The sequence below is a fragment of the Dromaius novaehollandiae genome, chromosome 4 (genome assembly GCF_036370855.1).
Source record: "Dromaius novaehollandiae isolate bDroNov1 chromosome 4, bDroNov1.hap1, whole genome shotgun sequence".
Classification (NCBI taxonomy): Eukaryota; Metazoa; Chordata; class Aves; order Casuariiformes; family Dromaiidae; genus Dromaius; species Dromaius novaehollandiae.
In genome coordinates, this window is record NC_088101.1 from 9,964,090 (window position 1) to 9,984,464 (window position 20,375).

The window sequence follows — 20,375 nt, forward strand, 5'->3', positions numbered from 1 at the left end:
AAACAGCTAGAGATGAAAGTTTTAGCAGTGAAGGCAAAACCTGGCCTACGTGTTACAGCAGACCCCTGTGCAGGGAGTTGAGATAAGTTGTGCGTATATTCTTGCAGTGCTGTATGTGTGTAAGCCTGGACTCACTGGCTTGGAGCCGACCCACACAGTGGCAGATAAGCCATTATAGACAAAGCCATCAGTGAGTGAATGCTGGAAGAGGGTCTAGCTCATGTTAATTCTAACTAATTAGTTTGAGGGTCAAGTTTTCAGCTTAGTACTCATCTGTTTTGTTTCCATGTTTTCTCCTATAATGGGTCTGTTCTTTACTAAATGCTTTCATATAGGAGTAAATAAATCTGTCTTATATTTATTACCCTGTGCACGTGTGTATGTATGTGTTATTTGTTCTGTACCTATTTTGGTCTCCGTGCAGAATACGTTAAGTTTACTCTTGCTTTCCTGAGAAGTGATTTCAAAAAGCCTACACCAAGTTAAACTACACCATAGAATCGAAGAATCAGAGCTGTAGGAGCAAAAGAATCAGGGAAAGACACATGTAACCAGTGAAAACGGGTGCTGAGATACTCTTGAGTATCAGAGAGATTGTGACTTCGTGATATTTCTGGCATCTGGAAAACCATGACAAAGTCAACAATTATGAAAGTCACAAAATGTATTAGTGCAGAACGTGGCACTTAAAAAAGATTATCTCCTAGGCATTCTTATAAAAGTAGTCTTCATGATCACCATTATGTATTTCAGTTCAGGCTTTACAAGATTATAAATTATAAAATGTGCTTGCTGCTGTAAGCAGCTGGGAATGGATTTCTGTGATTTCTGTTTGTTTCTTTTCTATCTGGTATCCTCATGGCACAGTCTGGATCCCGCCTTATCTGCATTCCCTTCGTTTGCTTGAGGATACTGTAAGAGCAGCTATTCACATTGGCAAATCTCAATCGACGCGTCGTTTTGGAAAAGATAGGTCAGAGTCTGCTTTCAGTTTTAGAGCATATAGTTCCAGCGGCATCACTATGACTTGTAATCACTGGAGTCTGAAAGGTTTCATTGTACATGTGAGCCCCAAATTTGTGCAGGTTCCCTCCAAACCTCCAGGCTGGATTCTGGAATCAATGTAAACTTTCTATTAAAACTGTACATGCCGTGGACCCCGGGATAGTTTTTGCCTAAGCAGGTGCTACCTAAAATATGAAGGCTTCATCATTTGGCCCTACAGAAAGCAACTTTCTTGAAACGTGGGTTATCAAACATAGAACTCAACAGCTAGTATACAGAAGAGCATACTGTAGAAGTCAAAAGGTTTCAGATAAGATATTATTAGATTTAAAGCATCGCTGTCAGCAAGATAGTTTGGTAATGCTATCTGCATGTGTGAGATCTAGGACGAAAATGCGTAGCTCCTGAATCGCAGTCCAATGCAACAGCAAGACCATCCTGTTTTTGAAATGATGGCATTTTAATCAATTGGAAAAAGCAGCTTGAGCTGGCAAAATTCCTCTTCTTTCTCCCCCTTTTTTCTCCCATTTCCAGCACTCATTTAATGCAGCTAAGCTGCGGCCAGAAAGATTTTGCACAGAACAGTTCCAACAATATTCTCTCCAGAACTGAGACACTCTTCGTTCTTCATTTCTGCCAGCAGCAAATTTTTAGGAGTGATTTATAAAGTCCCAGGCCTGGGGGCTTTGTAATGGAAATGCCGACAGACCCTTAACTGTAGCATTGTGAAATGCAATGCTGTAATACAATGAATAATATTCATGAACCTGCCATAATGCTGGATATTATCACTCATTACCATTGTAAGAAAGGGGTGATTAAACTAATAGTTACTGAGAGACATTTCTGGTGACAGGAGGCAATGATTAGAATGAACTGACTTCAATATACATTTAGAACTGGGAATAATGGGATGTGGCAGGAAGCCAATAAGTGAACATGGCCCACAGCTCTGATCAATGAATTACTTTTTTTCCGCTTTACAGCAGTACATGGTGTTTAATGAAAAATCAATAGCCCTCTGTAATTCAAAACTGTAATCAATCGTTTGACCTGAAGCTTTCCCTTTTTTTCTTTTTTCCTTTTCCCCCTCCTCTCCTAGGGAAGATATCTTAGGCTGATGACACAGTTCAGTTGCAAAGCACAGTACTTGACGAGTCTCACAGAAGGAACCTGACACAGGTCTGCTGCGATTTATACCAGCTGCTATATATATATGGAAGACTTGGGGAAGAACTACGGTGCATGTTGCTGCAGCCTCGCCATCCTTTGCTTCAGCCAACATGCAAAGGTGAAATGAGAACTCTGTGCTTCTGCTTTCCCCTCGTATCTCTCGCTGTGAGGAGTTTTGCTGCAGTCAGTCCTTTCAGATCTGGCTTGAGGGTGTTTGGGGCCTGACGCAAGTTCAGAGTGGTTGTCTCCTTTCTTCAGGCTGCGGCCACTCGTGCAGCCCAGAATCATGAAATGTTTTTGCTGCCCAGGCAACCGCCTTGCCTGCCTGTATGAAAGGCAGTCTGGCTCTGCCCCTGCCTATTATCACCATCTTCTAGTTATTAGACCAGCCCTCTAGAGAACTCTGCTGGGATGTGTCCTAAGTCACTTCAGAGCTGCAGATGATGGCTCGTAGCTGTTATACTGATGGCAGCTTAGACGGCTGAGCGGGTCACATAAGGTGAGGCCTACTCTTTTGTCCCATTAACCTGTTGAGTTTTTTTACACGCCTTCTCTCCTTCCCCCTCCAAAATTAAATTGGGCAAAGCATTGTTTGGATTCTGGGTTTTGCTGTCCAGAGCCACTAGAGAAATATCATCCCTAGCTGTGAGAAGATGGGAGGTTAGAAGTTATCACCATAGCGACACATGTAGGGTGGTTGCAGACACATTCTCAAGTAATGGGCAGGAGAATCCTGCTCAGATGGCTGTTTTGCTTGTTTTGTGTTGTGGCATGTTCTGTTACATAGTACAGGAAAAAGTTTTCTATCCAAATTCTGCTGTGAAGCTGAAGAGTTGCTACTACTGCAACCATTAATAGTATCTATCAAGGGTCTTAGTGGGCTAAACTTATAGCAGGTGTGATGCTGGGCTTATGTGCAATTACTCCTGATTTGCACCAGTCAGAATAACAATGATAATGTCTGGTGTATCTCAGTAGCACCTTCTTCAAATGAGTAAAGAAGCAGATTAGCAGCATTTCCAGTAATTATCAAATGATAACCCATTTCTATTAATCAATAATAAGACCTTACTTCTCAGCAAGTATGCAGAAAGGATGGTTTTGGAGAGCTAAGGTTTCATTTGTAGCTACTGGAGTTTTTTCTTCTTTTTTTTAGTCTTGCTGCCTGCTTGCTGGCTTCTTGCTGTAGTTACCAACTACCAGAATCAAACATCATCTCCTAGCAAAGAAGATTAGGCATTGACAACGGCAAAGACCTGCTGCTGTGGATTGTTCCTAACAGTCTGTTCCTGACTGTTTTCTTCAGTCTACTTCTAAATGCTTCAGTGATAAAATGTCACCCTTTTCCCTTTTGAGCCAACTCACAAATGGCAAGGGTTTTGCTTATAACCTAAACTTGAATATATCATCCCAGTATGTCATTTTTGTCCCTCTCGTACCCCTGACTAAGCAGTTTTTTCTTTGATGCCTTCCGAAGACAAATGGGTTAAGCTAAAATTTTCAGCATCTTTCCAGTTCCTCACACCCCCCCTCGCTATTTGTTGTAGCGCATGAGGAGAAGAGAGCAAGCATGTCTCTTGGGTTTGACGGCTCCCTTCTGCTTCTCCGTCTTCTGTGGCCGCTGCTTCTGCTGCTTTGCCTGTTATCTGAATGGCTGATTTGCTGGCACACAGACAACTCCGGTCCCTTGGCGGGAAGCTGAGCACACACAGTATTGCCAAGCAACACTTTCCCGTGGATTGTGCGTGCCACAACTCTTGCTTGGGTGTCATGTGCTGCAGTGTTCTTATTTTCCATCCAGCAAAAGTGCATATGTATCGGGATGTGGGAGGGAGTGGGCAGCAATGAGATCTTAGTGGGCTGAAGGAAAGTACTATGGCAGAGGAGCCAGGTTTCCTCAGGGACAGTCAGAAAAGCATATATATTTTGCTCTGTTTCAGAGCTTTGAATGGAAGCTGGATTGCAGTGGAATATTCCATGTCATAGCTGCTAACGTGCCTGTATGTCTCTCATGACAGCACTGATTGCTTCCTAGTCCACTACTAATACACTGGAACAGTATCTGTCATTGCGCTCTACGAAGCTCGGCTGGACATGGCAGGTATGGCGCTGGAGGCATACGTACCTCAGGTGAAGATGAGGTACTTCGAAGAGGTCTTCCCCCCCATTGATTTAGGTTCCAGTTCTTTCACGTTCTTTCTTTCAGCAGTGCTTTGCCTTAAATGAAGGATATTCCCTGTGCAACATTTTACTGACCTCTTTGCTTTGAAACCGCAAATCCTGGTTTGAGGATAAGCCCCTTGTATTTACAGATTGCTCTGAGGGGCGTTGGTGGGGTGGGGAAGGGGTTTTGCTGGAAGGCGGGGCTAAGGAGGCAGTCCTTGCAAGACTTCGTGACAAACAGGCTGCATGAGGAAACCCAAAAGATGGAGGAGTCCCCTTTATGTACCAGCAGCCTATGCATTTCTTATGTGTTCTGTTCTCATATGGAAAATATGTCCCATACTGCAGTTGCTTCCTTGGTGTTAGACCTTGCTCTCTACTTGGAATCCAAGAGGTACGTGACAGATAGGCATGCAGATGTAAATGGGGGTGTGCCACCGTGTGTGGGAATGAGCTGGGGTTCTGAGCTTTTCTGTTGCAGAAAGGGCTGCAAAGGTGATTTCTTGCCTTGTTGTGAAGGTGTTAAGACTCTGAACACGGGGAGGGATTTCATCCAGAAAGAACATGCTCTAGGATAAGGGATTAGCAGTAGTTTGGCTTGCTTCTGGAACTCTTTTGGATCAGGGCAGGGAACTGAACACAACAGTAACAAATGGCACACTAATTTTATTGTTCTTGTTCAGCTTCTGAACGCACATTTAGGGCTTTTATTCGTCTGTGATTCCAATAGCATGAGTAGTGACACTGTTGTGCTGCTATGGGCCCAAGCCAGGCAGTCTTTGCTGTGGCCACCTTTCTCTCCCGCAACTCTCACTGCCTCTAGCTGCTGTTTAGTCTGAGAGGGGACTGGACAAGAGCTTTGGGATTTGGCTCCGGGACTTGAAGAGATGATGCCTTAAATGTGAGTATAATAGAAAGAGTGAAGCCATCTTTCCTCGACAGCTCGCTCCCTACCGCCACCAGAGCCACGTCCGTGGCTCTAAATGGAATAGGTCATCACCAGAACAGTGCATACCAGCTACTGCCTCAAGTAAAGCCTAATGGGTGGGGGGAATAACAGTACTAATAACAATGTGGGAGTCAGAGAGGCAATGAAAGTCTCAATCTGGACATTGCAAATCTCGTCCTGTGAATGGAGTCAGCGAGTTTGCAGTAATGCTGCAATTGCTTCCATGGCAGCTTGTCAGGCGGCTTCTGGAGCAACTAGAAGCTCTCAAGCTGTGGTAAATATATGCTGCATTGCAATTATGTAACAGACCGCATCCTGTCCGGAGCTCATTTGCTGAACAAAAAGGGCCAGTCTCTCAGCTGGTGTAAACTGGGGTAGCACCACCGACTTCAGTGGGAAAGAATTTAACCCTGGGATGATCCTCTAAAATCTCACTACCGATCTCTTTATGTAATCTTACGCCGTTCAGAGATGAACCTGTATTTTTACCTTCTGCTGCCTAAGTGACTTAATTGATTTCTATTTTTTTAAATACTATTTGTTAATTCACATTGTGTATTTTGCCCACCAATTATATGCATGGCCATATTGTGTGACTGCAGCAGTCTGGTGCAGTGCAAGGAATGCCACATCATGTGAGACGTTTCATCTCCATGAGTAACCTAGTCACTGTGGTAAATGAATACATGAATACAGTACATCTAGGAGAGATTAAACGTATTGACCGGTGCCTCTAGTCACCATACAAATGTCATTGCTTTTTAAATTTTTTCCCCCTCTTTCTTGTTTTCCTGACACATTTTGGTCCCCTTTTCGCTTCTCCCCTTTTCCCTTAAGTAGAGATGACACAGATCAATACCTTTGATGGAAAGTAATAATCAGGCCTATTAAGTGACAAAGGTTTACTCTGTAACAGCTGTGCTGGCGGGAGAGGAGAGCTTGTCTGACTAATGAATCATGAAACAATCAGGCAGTAGCCATTTGTGTTTAGATCTGTAAATATGGTGTGGTTCAAGTGCCAGACCATCTCCAGCACTCCAGCTGGGGGCACAGATGGTCCACATTCAGAACAGCACAAGTGTAAAGAAAAGCTTTCGCCCCCCCCCCCCCCCCTTCTCCTTCTCTGTCCCATGCTGCCCCTCTCAGAGGAACAGATCAGCTAGCTTTAGGATAAACTTGTGTCGAGAGAAAGAGTTGTAGCACAGGCCTTTCAGACTGAGCAGCTCCCAGCAAAATGCATGCTCTCTTGCTTGTCCAAGAGGACAGAGTCACAGCAAAACTCTCCTTTTGTATATGATTTATACAAATATATCACATACTTTTTATATATGTATATAATAATAAAAGGGACTGCTCGTATTTTTGACTACAAATTGGATTTTGTTCCTTGCTTTGTACTGCTTTAATTTCTTCTTCATTCTCTACTAACAAATTTCCTTCTGAAAGACACAGTGATGTTGACTTTTTAGTTCCTAGAGGACAAATGAGTGACACGTCAGGAATCCAAAGCTAAAGTAGGGGAGCCCAGGCCCAGCAAGAGAGGGAAAGAAATAAAGTTGTCAGGGAGTTCAAGCTGTTTTTGCTCTCTCGACTACAGCTGAGAATCCAGCCTCCAATACTGGTTTTTTATGCAGCTTTTGTCTTTGCCTCTTAAGGGAAGCCAGGGATCCTAGCTGACATTGAAGATGCTTCAATTCTTTCTTTCAAGAGCTGATACCATGGATATGTGTTGAGTGCTTTCGAACCTGCACAGAAAACAGCAAGTCAATGAGCCTTGTTTATGTAATACATAAATGCAATTTCGAAGAGATTGTTTTAAAATATGTACTTAAATGTGGTGAATTAAAGGGACCTGCTTTTCTACTGTCTTGACACCGATGGGACTCCATTGAAACCAGACACCTGGAGAAGGTACAAAACAGAAACAGCAATAGTTTCAGGCCACAAGATCTTCATTTAATCTATGTGTGCCATTGGAGTCTTAATTGTCCATTGCAAGTACCTCTTACTACTCTGGAGCATTTATTTTCTTTCACAGCATGTATATGTTTTTTTTTTGGGGGGGGGGTTTACAAACATATGCAATACATACCCTTTCTCTGGAACCTCCATAATTCAAACACTTTGGAACTGCATCTCAACTTGCCTTAGTGAAAGATAGTATTGCTGCAGTGGGGTGGTTGCTACTGCAAATATGTGCTTCTGAATTCTTTTGCTGCAGATGGCTAATCTAGCACAAGATGAAACAAAGAAGCAACCATACATACTACGCACCAAAATTCTTGGGCTGGTAGAGGCACAGAAGTGACAAAGGCAGTCAGGTAAACGTTCAGCTAACCAATTGCCTGGGATTAGTGCTTTTCGGAATAGTGAGGCTGCCCTGTAGAGCAAAGGTTTGCATGAAGATATGTCTGTCTGTACCCTTGTAGAATTACGGGGTTTATTTGAAAGCATTTGCAAAACATTTTCTTTGTCATTCTGTTGTATTTTTAACAGGGGAGGTGATGCTAGGGTGCCATTGTGTCCAGATCAGGCAGTGGGAGGAAATGATGAATAATTAGTGCTGTCATCTGCTCTTCAAACCTCTCTGAAGAAGGCAATACTGGCAGAAGTGAAGGTGTGACTTTCCTTTTCCATTCTTATTTCGGTATTCATTTATCTTATGAGTATCAAGTTAGCTAATGTCTCTGCTCATTTTTGTTGGTTGCTTTCACAGAGATAGTGATCCACTCCCTCATCAACTGGCTGGCCACTGTGGGAAACTGTTACCTTGAAAGAAGTCTTTTCAGTGGGTCTCGCCTGAGGCTCCAGCTCTGCGTAGGCAGCCCTGTACACTTCTGTTCTCATTCTGTGCTGCATCTTCAGTGATCATTCCTGCCCAGACAGCAGTGCATTGCAAGCCTGAGTCAGTAAAGGCATCTGACCTGTCGGTAATTTATGCTCATTTCACTCTTGCTCTATAAATAACTCTACAGAGCGCAAACCAGTGAAAAGAGACATCCTTGTTATCATGTGAAAAATAGCTAGGTTTGTGTGCACGTATTCGAGCTGCTTCTGACTACCTGGCAGCCTAGAAAGGCCAGAAACATGTCCGAAACATGCCTGATAAGTCACCCCATCAGTAGCTTGAAGGCTGAAACACATGTGCAAAGAATGGGACAGACTATGGATATTTGCGGTGTAAAGTCCGCTTTCTGTTAAATGGTCAAAAATCCAAAGGGGCTCAGTGGATGAATCTCTACTGGCATGCCTGAGAGTTGAATTTGGTCTTTTCCTCTTTCCTGCAAAGGGTCAGAGTACAGGTCTTCTACTGAACACTCTGTCTTTATTTGAGTGCAAATGGCCTAAAATGCAGTGGGATTTACTCACCTGTGTGTTGGACTGTGCACTCTATGAAAAATTATACTAAAGAACTCTACAGACCTGTTTGATCTGCAGAAATGGTGGCACAATCAGTCAACAAGAGAGGGCTTGGCTTGGATGTTTTGATTGCTCAGTGTCCTAGCAGAAGGCTGTTTTCTGATTCTCTCTGCCCCTCTCTCTCAGGTAAAACCAAAATAACTTCAGGGCTGAAGTTATTATGTACCAGTGCATCTCAGTGTAATTCATTCACAGAAGAATAGTTACCAATCCCAGAAGCAAATTTCTAGCATCTGTGTCTCAACTGACTCTAAATGGAGTGTATGGCATTGGGAGAGTGCTTTATTTCTGATGACTTTGAAAAGAGAACTGTCTAAAGTATAAAACAAGGGCAAAGTGAGCAAGAAACATTGAAGGTACCTATGGAAGACTACCTAACGCTAGCCACAGCACAGTTCTTCAGCTGCTGTAGGTTGCTGTGTAGCCCTCCCAATGTACAGGGGAGAGGTATGGCGTATTGTCCACCGAGGGCTTGGCCCATGATGTCTGCCTTTGCAGGGCTTTTTTAGGAACGTTCAGATGTCTTTCAGCCTTGATAACTCAGGATGACATAGTCTGAAATGGGGATAAAGGGCAAAAGGGGAGAGGGAGTGGGCTTTTTTCTTTTTCTTTTCTTTTTTTTAAGCCATTATTTTGTATGAACAAAGGAGCAAGTTTGCCAAAACCCTAAGAAATACAGATTTTGTGGACCTTAACAATACTACCATTCTTTCCAAAAATCACATTATGTCCCACCTCATTTGAGCTGTTGAATGGTTATGTCATGCAGAAAGGTGGAAGAGAGAGAAAAGTCTCCAAACTCTTTCAGCTAGATCAGTGCAATCAATAAAGCTCACAAAGGTGATTATTCTCTGATTTAAGACCTGTTCTTCTGTTTGCGGTAGTATTTGCTTGCACTGACCAAAATGCTTTAGGGACAAAAAGAAGTTTAAACTCATGTAAAAATATCTTCTTCAGGAAATGGTTTTCATCCTTCTCTTGTCCAATAAACTTTCTTTCCTTTTCTCATCTTCTTTTGGGGAGAGGAATAATTTATTTTTTCTCATGAGCAAGGCTTAATTTTGCTTTTTGAAGGCATCTTCTTAGAAAAAGCAACTGGGGCTGTGCACAGCTGGCTTTTGAAAATTGAGTTTCTACTGAAACTTCCCTGCTATTATCTTGACAATCTTATTATTATCAAAGCATGCAAATATTAGGTATGACAATGAATGCTCACGGCAGGGAAGAACGTAGCTTGGCCATCAGAGGAAGGGGGCCACTAACAATTGTGCCCCCTGTTGCAAAAGCCATAATAATTTAATATTCTCATACTGGGAGTCTCCATTTTCTTTGGCCTGCATAAGGCTGCTGAGTGCGTTGTTTCCTTTTGGCCAAATCACAAGGGCCGTTCCTTGAACATTTTGCAAGACTTCAAATAGAGGATCATGCTGATAATGACTTCAGGGCAGGATTTTTTTTTTTTCCCTAGGAGTAAATGATTTAACTATTAAACTGAGTCAGGCTTCTAGCTTTTGAATGTAATTTATTTCAAGGTTGCATTAAACTTGTTAGTAGATGAATCGCTTTTCTTCTTTTGCTGATCTGCTTAACAAAAAATAGGAAAGGCAAACCAACTAAATGTCATCCACTCGGTATATTTGAAGTGTCACATATTGTAACCGTTAGTTACCGGCTGCATTATCTGGATATGGATTTTATTTTTTAGGACCGTGTTTATTCTCAGCTCCGAAAATTCATCAGTATATAGCAGGACATGTTAAATGCCTCCTTTTAAAGACAAATAACTTGGCAAGTTGGTCACTTACATGATTTTAATGGGTGTTCTCACCCTTTTGCACAAATCTCCTAGCTCATATAGAAGCCAGACACAAGGTGGCCCAAGCCTTCCTGGAAGACTGGCCCTTTAAAACTGATTTGTACCATACCTGCTCTGAGTCCTGTTTTGATGTGTAGGAGAAAAACTATAGAGTGAGCTGAACCTGGCAAAGGTAGTTCCTGAGGACAGTTCTACTTAGCATGGGAAAAAATGATTCAGTCACCCCCAGCCCTCAGAAAGCGCTTTGCTGTTTTTAAGTGGGATATCTAGGAAACAGTGCTCTCGGCCAAAACTGTTGTCTATAGCGTGAGAAGGCTCAATAGCACATTTTTATTGATCAGCTGAATGAAAGGTGTGGGGATAAGGCGTGAAAAATTGTAGGAGGTAGCTGCTGATAACTGGTCATTTAAAAGCTGCTATGAGGAGTTACCCCTTTCTCTTCCTCTCTTATGCTTGTATGTATGTATGCACGTATACAGAGTGCATAAAATCCTGCAAGTAGATCTCATGCACCGGAAAAATGTTAGAGATTGCTTAGGCAAAGTTCACCAATAAATATAGTGTTACAGTTTTAAACACATGCTGGAGGTTCCCATGACCACAGGGGTCCTGCCTCTTGTTTAACAGCCTGGTGGTCTGAAACATCAAGGTCAGAGTGCATCTATTGGTCTGTGTGTCTATTGTCTGCACTTCTAACTTAGGCTGGTGAAAGGGATAATCGTGTCTGAGCCAACCTCCACATCCAAGCCCACACCATTCGAAGCCTGTTTGTGAATTATTATGGGGAGATACTTATGCTGGGTGGCCATTTGGAGACAAGGAAGAGGCCTCTTTCTCCAAATGTGGGTACCGGGAACGAGGTTTGGGTTAAGTTAGCTAGGGCATCGGGGTTAACACCCTTGATCTTCCTTTGTTGAAAGTTGTGGGATTTTCGGCACACACAAAGCGAGGGTAGGCAGTTCCTGCGTTTCAGTGGGGCTGAGCAGAGTCCTGGCAGCAGCGACACAAGTGTATGTATGTACAAGGTTACCATTCACTTTTACCAAGAAATTGGGACCTCTTCTCATGCTGCAGGTATATATCACACAGACCATGGTGAACACAGACTTGCAGGACCCAGGGGGATGGAGAGCATATGGAGAAGCACTGAGAGAGATTTGTCTTTTTGATATGCCTGTTGTCGTGGAGACCAGCAAAACATTTTTCTTGTTCTTGTGAGTTGCTGCATTTCTCTCTCCCCATTTTCCTTTGGAAGTCAGTGAAGTTACAACTGGGTAAAACTGAGGAGCGGGATAGACGAGCGTGGCTTGTTGCTGTCAAAAAAGGGGACACTGGTGGAAATGTAAAGACAACAGACTGCTTACAGGAAGAGACATCATGCCCTTTCATACCACTGCCATCAGGCCCCTTGTTACAGTCTGTAACTGAAAACAGGGCTTCAGACAGAAAACAGGTTCTCAGCTGTGGATATTTAATATAGCTTCAGTGAAGTCACTGTATCCTAGTGTAACACAAAGTCTGGAAGATCCCCATATTGCTACGTTCTGCAGTCAGTGTAAGTGTTCTTTCATCTGCGTGTAAGCTCTTCACAAATCACGGCGGATTAAGAAGTCTTTCCTTCTGGGGATAGCTTTCCATTGCAAACCAGCACGAGGGACACCCGCACCTTCTTAACCTGCCGATTCTGTCTAACCTGTTGATTTCAGGCTGAAGGGACCCCTGCTCAGCACCAGCTTGCCAATTCCCAACTCCTTACAGCATGGAACTGCAGGTTAAACTTATGTGAAATTTCCCACTGAGACTGTTGGAGAGGCACTGAAAATGAGACTTGCCCAGATAACTTGGTGGTTAGTGGCATTTACATTAAAGAATTTGCAGATCCTAGTTCTGTAAATATTCACCAAGTTGTGAAGAGGGCATGTCCTTTGATATTCTTTGTGGCTTTCTGCTTAGCCAGTGGTATCCCTGGGGCAGTGCTGGAAATCACCCATGAGAACAGGAAGACCTTACTTTGACTGAATTCCCCTTATAAGAGGCACCAAAGCTATCAGTGGCAGAAGTCTCTTTAAGAGTGGTGTGGTCCTAATAGGATCTGTTATCTTTGTTCTCACACAGAGTTGCTAGTGCCTTTCTTTTTTTAACCCCAAGGATGCAGGCATCTCCAAGAGCATCTGTATCCTAGGAAAACTTTAAGAGGCCAACTTCTGCAAATGGCTGCTCTCATGTCTTAATTAAAGCTGACATCACTCATATGTTTCTCGACTCCCAAGGGAGTTATACTGGCTCTTCACTCCAGTTTGGACTGATTTTTGGCTCATTTTCATCACTTGTCTGCGGACACATGGCCCAGGATCTGTGGATCTCTTGGAAGGATCATGCTGGGCTGAAGTGCTCTCCTTAATTCAGTGTGTGTTGCCAGTAACAAAGTGGGCTAGGAAGAACCAAAGAATGGAGAAATTCTACTTTTTCCTTGAGACAGAGGAAGGCCTTTTGTTTAAGACAGGACTGTAGAGCTCTTCGGGAGTCCAGGAATCAGTGGGAGATGCTCACAGGGCAGCCCCTCCACAAGAAGGTCAGTGCATTTTTGTTTGTTACAAAAATATCTTTTTCCAACTCACAGGGAAGCAGTCTCAGCAGTGCAGACTGAGGGTCATTGTTCCTTTCTCCCCTAATAGCAACATGCTGCCAGCCTCCCCTCTGCTAGAGGAAATAGCTTAATTGCTTGCTCTGCAGCATGTCCACCAGATACACCACAGAGAGCTTGTTTGCTCCTGAACGGTGAAAGAAAGAGGACACTGTCTCTGCTCACTCTCACAGAGCTCGACTGAGAACTGGCTGGAGAGAGCACCCTTGCACTCGCTGTGTGAGCAGCCGTTCCTGGCTTCTGAGGGGAAAAGTTGCCAGATGGACAGAGGTATCTCACGGGTTGGAGTTGAGCCTTGGCTGGCCCGTGGGGGTAATGGCCCTGGGGTTCATCGAGCTGCCAGCCCAAGGCCCAGGTGATACATATGTATTGCCCTGCAGCATAGAAAGCATGGGGCCACTTCGAATCAACAGCCCCGTGCCATGGCATGACGGTGCGTTACCAACAGGACTTCTGAGCTACAATGAGTGCATGCTGACATAGGGCACAAGCCCACATTAACTCTTACTTCACACCGGTGGTGGCATGCAGATCAGGGACTAATTTGGTCTGTAGGGTCAGGGGCACCAGTGGTTTGATCCCATTACAGTGAAAATGATGATGTCTGAACTCACTGCAGAGTTGTGTCCTTATAGTAGATGGCAAGGGAAGCTACTGGGCATACAAGGGCTTTTTGTTCGATTTCTCCCGAATACTGCTGGACAACAGCAGGTCTGAAAAATATTTCAGGTACCACAGTGATCAGTTTGGTGTAAGCATCAGGGCAGAGCAATGGACAGAAGATTAAGAAAGGCATGCTGGACATAGATGCAGCTGAATGATGTTAAGCTGAAAGAAAGTCTGTCGGTGTGGTTGAAACACAGATCTGGAATGAGGGAGATGAGAGTTGCCGCAAAATCTTAAGTAGGTGACTAACTTTATGAATATCTTTTAGTGCTTTGCTGAATATTGCTGGGGTTTGGAATACATGCCACTCTGCCACGAGCATGTGAGAGTGAATGAACACATGTAAAATGCCTCTCAATCTGAAGATGGAGTCTGCTCCGTAAATCACAGGAATTGTTTAAAATCCTGAGCAGATGCCTAATGCACTGCTGGCATGCCAGGGGTTAACTGGGACATCACCTCCTGGTCCCACTAATGGGGCTCATTTGCCATGGTGTGGCTTCTAGCACCATTTCAGAAACTCAAGGATGTGAAAAAGATGGAGTGAAACCAATGCAAAGTGGGCTTAAAGTGACTGCTCCACTAAATGTCAAGTGCACAACTAAATATAACCCCGAAAGTAGAATTTATGCTTTTCACTCCTTCGCTTTTTTATTGTGGTGAGAAAAAAGCCAGGAACTCAACGGGCTGTAACTTTAATAGGTCATTCCAGCCAGTGCTTACCTTTACAAAATCCTGCTAATACAGAGAAGACAATACAGTGATCAAAAGCAGTGATGAGATTTTTTAGCAGCATTAACCGTCATGACCTAGCAAAATGAAAGAAAATGGTTTAACAGAACTGTCAGATCCAATATAGCTAATAAAGGCATGGATAAATGTTTATTACATACCGGAGACAGATCATTTCTGTACAGAAATTGAGGATGACCTTTACTGATAACTCTTATCTGCCTGATATCCTGAGTAAGAAAAAGAGAGGGGGAGAGAGGGCTGCACTATTGCTGATATTTATGAAAGGTGGAGAAAAATTATAATTTGCAGATGATTGCTTTTAGACAAGGGCTCTCAGGAAAATAAAGATATGGAGCAATTCATTCTCTGCAAGAGATCCCAGACTCTGACTTGGCTGTGTCAAATGTAATGATAATGTCCAAGCAGGGTACTTTTCAGTAGGCTTGATTTTTATACAAATGTATATATACATTTACGTGTGTGTGTGTTTGTGGGAGTAATGGTTGAATTCACACTGATTTTTCTCTCTGTGTAGGAAGTTCCCAAGTTATCCAAGTAATGCCACTGTGAGTCATCTTCCTGCCAGCCAGATCTGTAAGCTCAGCACCCACAGCTGAAACTAGATTTCCAAGAAAAGTCAGCTTCCAAAAGCTCCATTGAGACTCATAATGGCCAACCCTAAGGAAGAAAACTGGAAATTCAAGCCCTTTATTTTGGACTGTAAATGTCATGTAAGCTCACTGAGGAAATCGGGCCCCTCTGTTCCAGTCTCATACAAAGCAGCACAGTAGTATTTTAAAATCAGGTAATGCCAGGATTCAGGTTGCCTGTGCAAACTTAATTCCACTCAGTGCTATATTTGGCAAATTAGGCTCTACTTCTTCCTTGTTTTAGTTTGGTGTTCAGTATCTGGCACCCTCGACTACTTACTGTCGATAATCCCACCCTGCCTAACAGGCATGTAAATATGGGAGCTGAGGCACATACAATTCACCAGGCAGCCTGAGGCTCCAGGGAAGTGCAGAGAGGTGGAGGGTGGGCTAGTGGAGCTCTGCCAACAGGGAAATGAAAGAACAAGTTGAAGTTAAGACTTTTTCCACTCATCCTAGGGTGCAAACACTGAAGACCTGACTTTCTTGGTCTGTTCAGCATGATGTAACACTTGAAAGTGGAAAGCACAGCTGTAGCTCTGGAGAGCTCACCTCTTCTGTAAGCGAGAAGCCGGGAGCACAGAAAACACCACTGGCTACCTGGCAAAAACCTGACTGAAATGATCTGTAAGTGAAATCAGAATCAGGCCTACTACACGCAGTTAATCATAAATAATGCTGTCTTGGTAATGGTCGCAATTAGTTATAAACTTCAATCATTTCTAACGTTTGCATGTTGGCCAATTATGCTGCAGAAATTATCAAGTAACCCATAGCACATTAGCTTTCTGTAACGCCATTGTTTGGCTCTGCTCAGGTCACTAGATGCTCGCCAGGATAAATTAGCATAGCTCTCCCAAGTACAATGGTGCTGTGCTGATTTACATCGCCTGAAAAGCTGGCTCTTTGTCTGTTGGAGTTGTAGCAGCAGCAAGTTTAAATCACGGCTTTGCAGTAGAGACTCCTACCACTCAGCCCTATAGAAACAATGGTGTGTGTGTTTTCCCTCTCCGCTGTGCACATGACTTATTAGATGCCAACGGTAACGCTTAGGTCCGGTGGTACTTCAACAATAAGCTGAAATCGTACTTTAATGGTGCAATTTGAAGCAGGGAAGAGGAACGCATAATTAATAGGCTCATCTGACTTCTTAAAAAGAGAAGCCTATCAGATAAGGAAATTACTTGAACTAGTGCTGATGAGCAGCTAAAATCTTCCTCCTGCACTTGCCATAGAGCTTAATAAAATGCTGTTTGTTTTCATTTTACAAGTCTACAGAGTTGGGTTATAAATGCCAGTTTTTGATAGCAGGTATGTTTCTTTTACTAGGGAAGACGCTTGCCAGCCTAAGTCTCAACAAAACAAAGTAATACAATTTGTTGCTGTTGTTACAGTCCAACTCTTTAATCCTCTTCTGTTCCTCGTATTTCAAAATACTTCCCTTGCTCCATTTAGGGAAGAATTGACTTTTCTGGTTATATGAACTTTTGTTTGTCAAGCTACATAGGAAAAAATTGGCCTTGAATTCTAAAAGCATTTTGGTGTTAGTAACCTTAAAACCCATGGCAGTGAACGTGGCTGAATGATTTTAAGGCTCCAGACCAGGCCCACAGATATACATCATTATTTGGAGAGAAAACGGCATTAGTAGTGCTCTTTTTAATGAGATCTCAAGTTCTGTGTTTGTTATTTGTCTTAAGCAGTCTGACTTCCTATTTTGCTGATCTAAAAAAAGGAAAAACGAAAAAGCCCAACTCCGCCGTCTTAGTAGTTTTGCCTTGTGCTTGGAATCTCAGCCCATGGTTTGTAGATGTCTTAGCTGGTTCTGGGCTGTGTGGTTTCAGAGCAAATTATTTTAAAGCAAAAAATCTTGGGGAAATTAGCTGCAGTTTTAAAACAGAATATTTTGTCAAAATCAAATTTATTTCAATGAGGGACAATCACTCTAATAGCTGAGAAGAATGCAAAGATTAAATGAGGTATGAATAGCTGTAAGATGGTACAATTACCACCTCAGAAACAATATATTTGTAAAGTTAATTCCTCTTGAACATGAACAATCTCCTTACACTTGACCCCTCTCTATTGCCTCTTCCATGCTTGAACTCTCCTTGAACTTTGAAGATCCATCTTGAGAGTATGATATGGCCATCTCTTTTGCATCTGGTTATTTTAGCTCCAATTTGCAGCCCTAAAACGGCAATTATGGTGATATATTGCTCAAGTCACCCGACATGGATTAGTATCGGGATCAGCGCGTTTATGCACAGGAGTAGTGAATGGAGACTACAGCTATGATTTTAAATGACTTGATTAATTCTGAAACAACACTTCAGAGTCCATTACGTCCAGCAGGTGTTGGGGTTCAGGCTGCACTTCCGCTGCATGTTCAGGCTGCCTTCCCTTAAACAGCACAAACATGTCCTATTTATTGCCTTTTTTTTTTCTTTGCTTTAGCATTCCCCCTCCATTTTTCTTTTCCCTCCCTCTTGCCCCTCCTTTCTGTAAAAGTTCAGTGGCCTTGGGGGCAACTCGGACAATACTCTCTTCGTAAATCACACGGCTGGATTCACGTTGCCAAACTGTAATCTGTTCCTTTTTAAAGTTCTCCAGCCTGATTGGTTACAGAGTGAGAACCGTGACTTGTTGGTCAGCAGGGCTGGTTTTTGGCTCAGGATGAGTTAAACAATGCCGAGCCTGCATAAAACATCTGACCACATCAGTGTAAATATCACTGTCCTCTCAGAACTGACCTGGTTTGATGGAAGCAGATTTCTTCTCCTTTACCTCAGTGGTAAAGATGCTAGAGTGTGGTTCTTTCCTGGTCTGCATTACCTCCATTACTCCTCTGGGAGCAGCCAGATTGTTAGGTGGTGTAGCTCAGCATGACTCTTCCACCTTCAGCAAAGCAGTGACAGATTTCAGGAGCTGAGTATCCATCCTGAGACTCCCTATCTGTTAAAATTATATCTATGGCCTGAGTGTGTGTGTGTGTGTGCACGCGCATGCGTGCGTACACAAGTGAGAACTTGTCTGAGGTATGATTATATGTGGTAGGTTAGATTCTCAGCTGCTGTGTGCTGCTGTGGTTCCCAGCTGAAAATGAGATTGTTCTTAAAAGAAAGGTGATGAAACGGGTCAGTCTGACCAAGGGATCTGATGTGCTTTTGCTCTTTGAGCTGTTCCAATGCTATTTGAGACTGCCAATGTCAACACATATCTGCAATCTCCACTGACTTTAAAGCAACCAGAGAAGAAGCAGGTTTGGCATAGAAGTGTTACGCTGAGGTGGTTGGGTGCTGGGACCGGACTCCTCATCACCCTGCCCCTTGTCCTGTGGTCAATAGTGCAGAGAGGGAGAAAGTGACAGCAAAAGGCAGAAAGCATCTGAACTTGAGAGACAACCGGATTTGGATAAAGCAGGGAGAACCATGATGAAAACGGTTGCAATACATTGCTCTCTGATTGTAGCAACAGTCTTTTGTAACGATCGTTTACTTGTTACGGGGCTGTATTACGTGCTTGCTGCTCTTATTTAAGTCATTGTGGCCTCATCCTGATGCTTTTTGTGTTTTTTTTTCAGCTAGAATTCCTGTTCAAGCTTTCCAGAGTTCTGGACACATCAGGCCACAGGCCAGGCAGACAGTGCATGTGTAAAATAAGGCATTACTCTGGGGGACACCATTAAAATGACTTCTTGATGACTAAGGTACCCCTTCCCATGAATAAGGGGACAATGGTTGGGGGCTAATGAGAAGCACAACATTACACTGTTTGTTTTAAAAAGACAGTGGCTCATTCGGCAGGCCGTGGTATGGAGGCAAGGAAAATTCTGTCTGGGGTCAGGAGTTTCCCAAAGGATGCAGCTTCTGTTTGTACTGAATATGTAACTCTTCTTAGCAGAGGTGACACTCCATGAGCCTGCTCCAAGGTCCATGAAATCAGTGGGAGCCTGTTCATGCACTTGGAATAGGCGTTAACAGGACAAGCACAGCACTTGGCTTAAGCACGGATAAGGATCTGCTTGGAATTTTGCAAGGGAGAAAATGGATGCATCTGTGGTAGGAGTGAAGTCTCCCCAGGTACTTGCAGTACTCTTCACTCCAGGTCAGCGGTTAGGCGCTAGTCATGTGCATGGCCAAGTCAACCACCCTCTCAGTGTGCGCAGTCAGCTTGAAGCACCATCAAACAGCAGTGTCAGCTCCATTCTCTGGATCTTAAACAGAAGGGAGCTGCCAACTTTCTCGGCTTGCAGTAATAAGATCTGAGTCCACGGCTCAGCCCAGTGCTGTTGCAGCCTTGACAACACGGTGTTCTTGAGGGTGAGCTTGGTCAATTCAGAGAATTGCACAAAATAGATGGAAAGGAGCACTTGGTCCACTGACTGTGCTAAAGCAAGATTGACTGTATCTTACCTATTTCCAGCAGATGCTTATGAAACCTGTTCTTTATCCAAAGACCCACTGGCCAGCATTGGAACAGTGCAGGACTGTCTGTTATCTCAGGTTTTCATGGTAAATATCCTGGTTCTTCTTGGGCTCAGTCAGGGAGTTTTTTTATTAGATTTTAAAAAGGGACCCTCATGTCCACCTTGCCCAGGTCGGGGAAAAATATCTATATTGCAGATTGGGGGTCCATTGCCTTTATTTACCTGTATCAGAAATGGAAGAGGGAAAAACTTCCATTCTTCTATAAATCATAAAGTTGGGGCTAGAAGGAGGACTACGCTAGCCCATGAAAGGCTTGGATGCCCCAGGATGGCCCTTCAGCTGTGCAATATTCTACCCATGTATTTCAAAGCACTTCAAGAGAAGTTTCTGTGTTAAATAGTTCCTCTTCCTGGTGGGGCTGACCCCCTATAGACACTTGCAATATGTTGAAATATTCTCCTTCATCCGTGGATCAGTTGTGGTTGTGCTATTCCTGTGGGGAAGCACTGGGCTGAGATCTAGGAGGCTTGAGTTTTATTTCTGTCCCTGTGACTTCCACTGGGTCACTTAACCTTCCTGTGATTCCTTCTTTGGACTTTGGATAGCAAAATGGAGAGGAAAAACAAATAGTTTTTGCTCTGTAGCCAGGACTCCAGTACTTTGCATCTGTCCAGATTCCTTCTCTTTTAAAATAGTACCTCACTCCAAAGCCCCTAGGTGCCTC

General features: G+C 43.4%; 2 long non-coding RNA genes across 2 annotated transcripts in view; both read left to right on the forward strand.

Annotated features, from left to right (window-relative positions):
• LOC112985042 (uncharacterized) overlaps positions 1–4,471 on the forward strand; it is a 35,891-nt gene extending 31,420 nt beyond the window's left edge. The window contains exons 6-7 of the long non-coding RNA XR_003259653.2: positions 2,108–2,296; positions 3,335–4,471. This is a non-coding gene — a long non-coding RNA (uncharacterized LOC112985042). The remainder of the gene's footprint in view (positions 1–2,107; positions 2,297–3,334) is intronic.
• A 1,908-nt stretch (positions 4,472–6,379) lies between these two features.
• LOC112985040 (uncharacterized) lies at positions 6,380–10,132 on the forward strand. The gene is made up of 4 exons (XR_003259652.2): positions 6,380–7,201; positions 7,512–7,611; positions 7,787–7,907; positions 8,007–10,132. It is a non-coding gene; the product is annotated as an uncharacterized LOC112985040 (long non-coding RNA).
• The last annotated feature ends 10,243 nt before the right edge of the window (positions 10,133–20,375 follow it).